This window comes from Mustela nivalis (genome assembly GCF_964662115.1).
Source record: "Mustela nivalis genome assembly, chromosome: 8".
Taxonomy (NCBI): domain Eukaryota; kingdom Metazoa; phylum Chordata; class Mammalia; order Carnivora; family Mustelidae; genus Mustela; species Mustela nivalis.
This window is the reverse complement of record NC_139027.1, coordinates 83455335-83464347: the sequence shown is the minus strand read 5'-3', so window position 1 is coordinate 83464347 and position 9013 is coordinate 83455335.

Genomic DNA, 9013 nt, shown 5'->3' with positions numbered 1-9013 from the left:
TATATGAGTTATTGGATTCTGCTATCAAATTTTACTTGGAGGCCGCCATGATTGGTCTATATGTCAGAAACCATCTCACATGATACCGCCCTGGTATCTGTGGCTGCCATAATGGCTGCGTGTGAGGCAGTGGCTCCTCAGGCCATAGAGATAAATCACTTTGGGAGGACCCTGTTCATTCTTATTCTGAGCAAGCAGTTGGGTTTTATTAATACACTTTGTGTTTCAGAAAGCACAGAGGAAATCGAGGATGATATACTTTATCAAATGCAAATCTGCTTTCTTTCCCAAGGAACCGGTTACAACTGAGGGTTTTAAAAATACATAATTAATACCACATTAATACCATTTGCACTCAAACGGTCTAGTAGACATATTTCTATTAGCTGCCGATGAAAAGCATAGCGAGGGTAAGCTGTTGTCGTTGAATATTATTTTAAGTGAGACTCTAAGACTTCTGAAACTTGATTTGCTCTTTCGGTAAATTAAAATGCCATTTATCATTATCATCAACACCAAATAAGTTTTCTCAAGCACCACACATGCCGGCTCTCTGCTGTGAGTGTTCTAAAGCAAGGTCAAGGGAAATGACATCTCCCTTCAGGAGCTCACAGTAGATGCTAATGATGTGGACAAATACACACAAATGCCTGGATAGTGTCTTACAGAGCTCTGTCCTTTTGCTTAAAGATAGCAAAGTAAGCCTATAGCACCAGGGATTTGCCGTCCTCACAGGAATACATCAGGGTTGAGTGCTAACCTGGGTAGTAAAATGCTTGTGTAGAAACATGAGAAATTCCATAACATTACACTGATACAAATTGTCATATCATCATGAAAGACAATGTGGCACCATTTATTACAATAAGAAAAACCTACACCTCTTTTTGACTCTGCAATTCCACGTTTATAAAGTGTTATCCTACAGATATACTCAAACAGGAGCATCTATTTATTACAATATTGTAAAAAAGGAAAAGCTGAGCATAACTTAATTGTTCATAAGTAGGGACTTGTTGAATGTATTATGCTGTAGCTATACCATGAAATACTATAAAGCTTTCAGAAAGAATGAGGACACTCTTTATGTGCAGTGCAAATCCAGAAATCTTCAAGAGAAAATAAGCAAAATACAGAGCAGTATGAAGAATATGTCAGAGTGGTTTTTTTTTTTCTTTCAAGAAGATAGAAATGTGTGTATGTAAGTAAATGTACATTTACTGTAGCTGAGGAACAGACATGAAAGACAGGCTATATACTGTTAGAGAGACTGTATACATTTTATGCTTTAATATTTGTCTACCTCATAAGAAAGCATTATTTATTAAGTCAAATTTTAAAGTTTAAAGTAGTACTTTTAGGAAGAAAATATACAGGTCTCGTATAGGTCAGGATACACATTGCTTTAACTTAGTGGGCTTCTGTTTGCTTGTTTGTTTCAGTAATGAAATGTTCACAATATCAGCTACCAAATATTGTTAGGGTTAAAATTTTTCTCTGCCCCTTCCTCGGCAAGCCCTGTACTTCTGCCCTGGAAATCTTGTTCCTGCAATAACTTATACAGATTACTTCAATGGAACCTCCATTTGGAGGTGTATTTCTGTGGTCAGTCTATTTCCTGCCTATGATTAACTCTTTCCTTAAATTCCCAACATGCTTGGTGACACAGCTTGTCTTTTATTTGCTTTGGATTTTTTTTTTCAGCTAATAATCAACCAATAAATATGGACCAATCATCTACTATGTATTTATGAATACACAGGACAGACATTAAATACACTTCAAAGGGAACCTTTTAATTCTACGATTTCGTAGAAGAATCAGTGGGGATTATCCACATTCTTTACCTGTGTGTAATCTTCGCTAAGCCAGAGGAGGTGTTTTGTATTTTTGCATATAAAACTGTTTATTTACTATGTCCTTCTGTGACACGCTGTCGTGTCTTTGCATTCCTTATTCAGTGACACTTTCCTGGTCATGAAGAGGCAAATTGAACCCGGTTGTGCCAGCAACAAGCACAGCCAAGTTGTTTAATGGTTTACCTGGGCTTCCTGTTTTTGTTTCTACCTTCTTAATTATGTCCTGCATTTTGGAATGATTTTTGAGAGATGAAGGGTGAACTGGAGAGGCATATACTTAAAAGAGAAGAATCTCTTCTGGATAATCAGAAAAAGAAGATAAGCAAAAAAATAAATAAATAAAAATAAAAATTACAGGAGTTAGGCTGACTCCCCTGCAACCCTTGAAGGCTCTCCCTTGTCCTTGCTCTCCTAAAGTTCATCTGTCATTTTTCTACTCATTTCTGGGGTTTCATTGTTATCAATTTAACATTTCATTACTTGCAGCAGCTTAATCAGCACCACAATTGGTAGATGTCACTATATACTCATCATTCCAAACTGTTTAAAAAAAAGAATTTTGGGTATAGAATTTATATGTTGAGGATTTCTGTTTTATATTTTCTTATACTGAGGAAACCTATTACTTTCTTTTCTTTGGTTTCTTTTTCTGAGCTGGTTATTAATCCATTATCAGGCACTGATCTGATACCAAATACCTCCATTTTGAATATTTATCTTGCACAGAATTTTTGCAGGACATTTTCTAATCTAACTGCCCTGGGGCCGCCAGCTCTCCCTTGTTTGTTTGCTTGTTGGTAAATACCTCCTGCCCTCATCAAAGAGCTCTAGGAAGATTAAAACATAAGATCCCTGAGGGAAAGGACTCATCTGTAGGATTTAGGAGAGGGCCTGGCAAGACCGCACATTCAATAAATATTTGTTGAATGGCTAAATATTTGTTGAATGAATTAATCGAACATGATCCTCTGTATTGAAAGCATTCTCTGCATTACATCAGAAATCACACTAAATTTTTCTCTTATTTGGTAGAGATGATTGAAGGTCATTGATTTTTCAAAAACTAGTAGGCAAGAGTGGGTCCTTGGTGAGTATATGAGTTTCCTTGGGTGCTGTAATAAATTGCCACAAACTGGGTGGCTTACAACAGAAATTTATTCTTTTTTTTAAATTGAATATTCTTTTTTTTTTTTCATTTATGCTATGTTAGTCACTATACACTACATCATTAGTTTTTGGCGTAGTGTTCCATGAGTCATTGTTTGTGTATACCACCCAGTGCTCCATGCAATACGTGAAATTTATTCTTTCATAGTTTTGGAAATCAGAGGTCTGAAGTCAAGGTGAGCAGGGCCACATGCCCTCCAGAGGTCCTAGGGAAGAATCCATACTTGACTCTTCCAGGCTCTGGTGGCTGCCAGCAATCCTTGGCTTTCTTGGTTTGTGTCCACATCACTCCAGTCTTGGCCTCTGTCCTTGTATCAACTTCTCATCTGTGTTTCTTCTTCTTTTCCATCTCTTATGATGGCTTGTCATTGGGCTTATTGTCTACCTGAGTAACTGGGATGCTCTCACCTCCAGATCCTTAATTACATGTGCAAAAGTCCCTTTTTCAAAGAAGGAAACATTCAGTTTCCAAGGATTTGGACATGGGTGTATTTCATCATATATGGGTTATTTAGAAACAGAATTCATGTTCAGATGAGCTGCAGTGAGAATGTAGAAATTACCTATGGACCTGTTAGTTGGTTTTCTGATAAAGCTAAGAAAGAAAGGGCCCTTAGCAAGGTGCAGACTGGGAGACAGCTCCATAAATGACAGAGTCATGGGAACCCCCATCCCAAAGAGATGCTATACAAGCTGGACAAAAAAACATTGTCTCTACGGATTTTGTTTTGAAAATAAATTGAACCATGCAGTGTGCCTTACATTTCCCTCCCATGCTCTTCTCCATTTTAATGGAAATGAAGATTGGATGCATGTAATTTGATGAAGGATGTGGTCTATACATAGAGAAGCTGGAAGCTCAGTGGGTCTTACTCAATGTGGAAGGAAAAAGGATGAGTAGCATCAGTGGAAAAGGAAGGTCAGGGAGAGAGAAGTGAGTAAGGGTATTAAAGGCTGGAGGGCACAGACTCTGACAGGCAGAATAACTTTGAGTTCTGAAGCAGACAAATCACATCGAGGATGAGATCAAGTAATATTCCCTTGCTTTCCACATCTCCACCTTGACATATGTTGGAATGGCAACTTCAGCTCTAATGAGTGTCAAGGGTACATTAAAAGGGAGTAGAATATAAGAAGGATAGTTCAAGAAGAGTTACCAGCTTTGTCAGAGTGACAATGGAAAGTGCCTTGGCCTAATTTTACACGACTACCATTGCTTAATGCATTAAACAAACAAACAAACAAACAAACAAACAAAAAATCAAACCTAACACCACATGAACACTGTTCTTTGTTGGGCCTGGGCCACATTAGGTGTCTAGTTCCAACAGAGAAGCTGACCTTGGGCACCCTGAGTTACCCTCTCTGAATCATCTGCTTTGCTATTTATCTTACTGCCTTCTAGGAGACCTAATGGAGGAGAGAATATGAGGGAAAACAGGCTTATTAATCATATACATAGTATGCCTTGGAATGGTATCAACATTGTGCCTTCCCTCTGGGAGACAGTCTGCTATGGAGAAGGTTCTTGGAAGCCCCATTGCTTCTGAGCAACACATAATGGACAGTCCTCTCAGGGAATTATCTGGAATGTTCAACCCTGCCATGGTCCAGTTCAGTTAGCAGGTGTTTCCCATTCGTCTGGAGGTCTTATATGTTAGCACAATACAGATGTTTGCCTATTTCCAAATCCCTGCAGTCAAAATGAGGCATCCATCCTAGAGCCAAGAAAAACATCTGCGAAAGGGTGCACATAAGGATGAGGGGTCCCAGAGTGCCCTGAGGGGACCACATCCACTAGGTAGTTCTAGGTCCTAAGCTTTCAGACAGACTTAATTCTATGAGTTCCTGTTGTGAAGCCTCATTAATATTGTCTCTGGTTAAGAGATTCTGTTGGTTAGTAGTTTCCATACCATTTAACACTTGGAGATACTATAGCTTCTCCAATGATTGCAACATGGTGAAATCAGACCAGTGACCATTAGACATGACACCAATCCTTACCTCTCATACTAGATGCCAGAAACCAAATCATCATGAGACCAATGGATTCTTTTATGGTGAAAACTCTTCCACCAAGAGTTTAAACTCGCTGGAGAGGCAGAGCCCTAGAGGAAGCTGGCAGGGCTAGTCCCCAGACTCCAGGGGCAGTCAGGCCCATGCATAACGAGTTTCAGTCTCCAGGGCTGTTCAGTTTGGCATTTTACACAAGTTCTAAATTTCCTAAACTAATAAACAAATATTTTTCAGCCTATTTATATTTTTCACCCACACATGAAGCACATCGTGGGCCAAGAATATGAAAATACTTTTGAAGACCCTCCTCGGCTACACCCCGGTAAATGGAAATCTTTGTAGCTTGTTCAGCTTGATCAGGCTCTCCAGACTGGTGTGTACCTTGGAAATGCTCTCATGAGGTGGGCCCACCTGAGTGGCATCCAAGGCCAGACCAAAGTTCTACCTTAACTCTGAGGGGCAAAGTACGTTGCTCCGTACAAAATTGCCCATAGTTGGTCATATTTGACTTACAGTGAAGTGAGTTTCATACAATTCAATCTTCCAAAGCAACACTTTCTTACTGAGTTTGTAGCTACATAAGGTGCTTGTTTTAATTTCACTTGATATACAACTATTTGCAACTAAATATAATTCATTAAGTGTATTTGCTTACTCTAAAAACTATACCCTCCAGAAATCCAAGAGAGGGTGTTGTTAAGACTTTAGGTTCCATCCTTAGGCAAACCTGGTTCTGAAAGGCTCAGATGTGCTATTTGACCCTGGGTGATGTCTGAGAGTCAGCCTAGTTTTCTCATCCGTAAAATGGCAGAAACAACAGCAGCTCAATGAGAGAGTCGCATGAAGTTCTCAGCAGAGTGACTGGCTTACCAGAAATGCCCAACAAAAATATATGTAATCAGAAGAGATCCCGAATTGCTAAGGAAATGTTTAAAAAGAAAAACAAAACTGGGGCATTACGATACCTCATTTCAAGCTTTGCTACAAAGCTATGATCACTGAGACAGCATGGTACTGGCACAAAAATGGACACATAGACCAGTGGAACAGAGTAGAAAGCCCAGATATGGACCCTCAAGTTTATGGTCAACTAATGTTTGACAAAGCAGGAAAAAATATACAGTGGAAAAAATACAGTCTCTTCAAGAAATGGTGCTGGGAAAATTGGACAGCTATGTGTAGAAGAACGAGACTAGACAATTCTCTTACACCATACACAAAGATAAACTCAAAATGGATAAAAGACCTTAATGTGAGGCAGGAGTCCATCAGAATCCTAGAGGAGAACATAGGCAGTAACCTCTTCAACATCGGCCACAGTAACTTCTTTCAAGATGTGTCTCCAAGGCACATCTTGGCAAAGGAAACAAAAACAAAAGCAAAAATGAACTTTTGGGACTTCATCAAGGTCAAAAGCTTTTTCACAGCAAAGGAAACAGTCAATAAAACAAAGAGGCAACCCATGGAATGGGAGAAGATATTCACAAATGACAGTACAGACAAAGGGCTGATATTCAAGATCTATAAAGAACTTCTTAAACTCAACACACACAAAACAGATAATCATGTCAAAAAATGGGCAGAAGACATGAACAGACACTTCTCCAATGAAGACATACAAATGGCTAACAGACACATGAAAAAATGTTCATTATTGCTAGCCATCAGGGAGATTCAAATCAAAACCACATTGAGATACCACCTTACACCAGTTAGAATGGCCAAAATTAACAAGACAGGAAACAACATGTGTTGGAGAGGATGTGGAGAAAGGGGAACCCTTTTACACTGTTGGCAGGAATGCAAATTGGTACAGCCACTTTGGAAAACAGTGTGGAAATTTCTTAAGAAATTAAAAATAAAGCTACCTTATGACCCTGCAATTGCACTACTGAGTATTTACCCCCAAAGATACAGATGTAGTGAAAAGAAGGGCCATCTGCACCCCAACATTCATAGCCACAATGGCCACAGTCACCACACTGTGGGAAGAATCAATATGTCCTTCAATGGATGAATGGATAAAGAAGATATGGTCCATATATACTATGGAGTACTTCATCAGAAAGGATGAATACCCAACTTCTGTATCAACATGGGTGGGACTGAAAGAGATTATGCTGAGTGAAATAAGACAAGCATAGAGTTAATTATCATATGGTTTCTCTTATTTGTCGAACATAAGGAATAAGATGGAGGACATGGGAAGATGGAGAGGAGAAGTGGGTTGGGGGAAATTGGAGGGAGAGTCGAACCATGAGAGACTGTGGACTCTGAAGAGCTAACTGTGGGTTTTGGAGGGGAGGAGGTGGGAAGTTGGGTGGGCCTGGTGGTGGGTATTAAGAGGACACATATTGCATGGGGCACTGGGTGTGGTGCATAGACAATTAATGATGGAACACTGAAAAGAAATTAAAATAATAAATAAAAAATTTTTAAAAAGTATATGTAACATACTTCTAGCTCAGAAGACATCAAACTATGGCTCATGGACCAAATCCAGCCCTCTGCCTGTTTTTGAAAATCAACCTATTTTTAGAATGTAGCTGTTAGGGACTGAATTGTATCCCCCCAACATTCATAAGTTGAACCCCTGGGTATGGTTTGCAGGAATGAGTGGGGTTGGGGAGAACTGGTCAGATTCTGAGTACTAAAAGCAGAGCCTACAGGATTGACTGACAAATCAGGTATGAGGCTAAAAGAAAGAGGAGTCAAGTTTTTTTTTGGGGGGGGGGGGTGTATGTGTGTAAAGATGGTCTTACCACTGATGGAGGTCAAGGTTGAGGGAGTAAAACAGAGTTCAGTTTGGAAAATGTTAAGTTTGACAGGTGTCTTAGAAATGCAAGTGCGAAACTTAACTAGACAGTGGGCAACATGTATCTAGAGTCTAGTGGAGAGATCTGAGTTAGATATGGACTGTGGGAATGAACATAGATAGAACAAGGAAGGCATCCTCCCTTTTGAAATTTAGAGAAATAGTGAGGAATCAGAAAAGAAAGTCCAGAAGCAGCAGTCAGCGAGATGGGAGCAAAACAAGGAGAACTGTGCTCTGGAAGACAGAAAGATAATACTTTAAGACTGAGTGAATAATTGCCCTAGATTCTACTAGCAGGTCTAGTTTGATGAGAACTGAGAAACAGCAATTGAATTAATACAATTTTTATTTAAGTGTAGTTGACACACAATCTTATTTTGGTTTCAGGTGTTCACTATAGTGGTTCAACTTCTCAACAGGTTTCGCTATGTTCACAGCAAATGTAGCTACCGTGTGTCACCATACAATACTATTACAACATTGTTGATGATAACCCCTAGGGCTGTGCCTTCCCAGTCCATGGAATGTGGATGGAAGTGTTGTGTTCCATTGTTAGGTCTCCACTCTAAAATCACACCCTACCCCATCGTCCAGCTCTTTCTCTTTCTTCCACTATGCCTGGTTGCTTTGTCTTTGTGGATGTCTCAGAGAACCTAGGTATGGTGGAGTCATGAGTGTCTGTGTGTGTGGAGCAACGCCCTGCTACCAACCAACTTTGGATTCTATGAGGTTAAGCATATGATATTAGGGAGTGGGGTTGTCTTTTATGGCTATTAGTTTGCCATGACAACCTTGAATTTAAACTTCTCAGTAAAAGGACTCAACTAGCCTCTAGCTAAGTTGGATATTTCCTAATCCATTTAATATTTTGGTAAGATTTCCACATTGTTGTAAAATGCTTAAATTCGATCTCCATTGAATAATGAGTTGCAGTAAGAGATGTAGAAGATTTATAAATTGAGCGGTTCTGAGGTATTCTGTAATTATGAAAACTCCTGGCCCATGTAGTTGATTAGATGAATTTCCTGGTGGAAAACATCAGAAGGGTCCCTCATTGTTCATTGCATGAGGTCTGTCTCTCTTGGAATGGCATTCAGGGCCTTCTACAATCTGTGCCTAGAGATTTAGTTTACTATTTTGAGTTTCAAAATGTGGT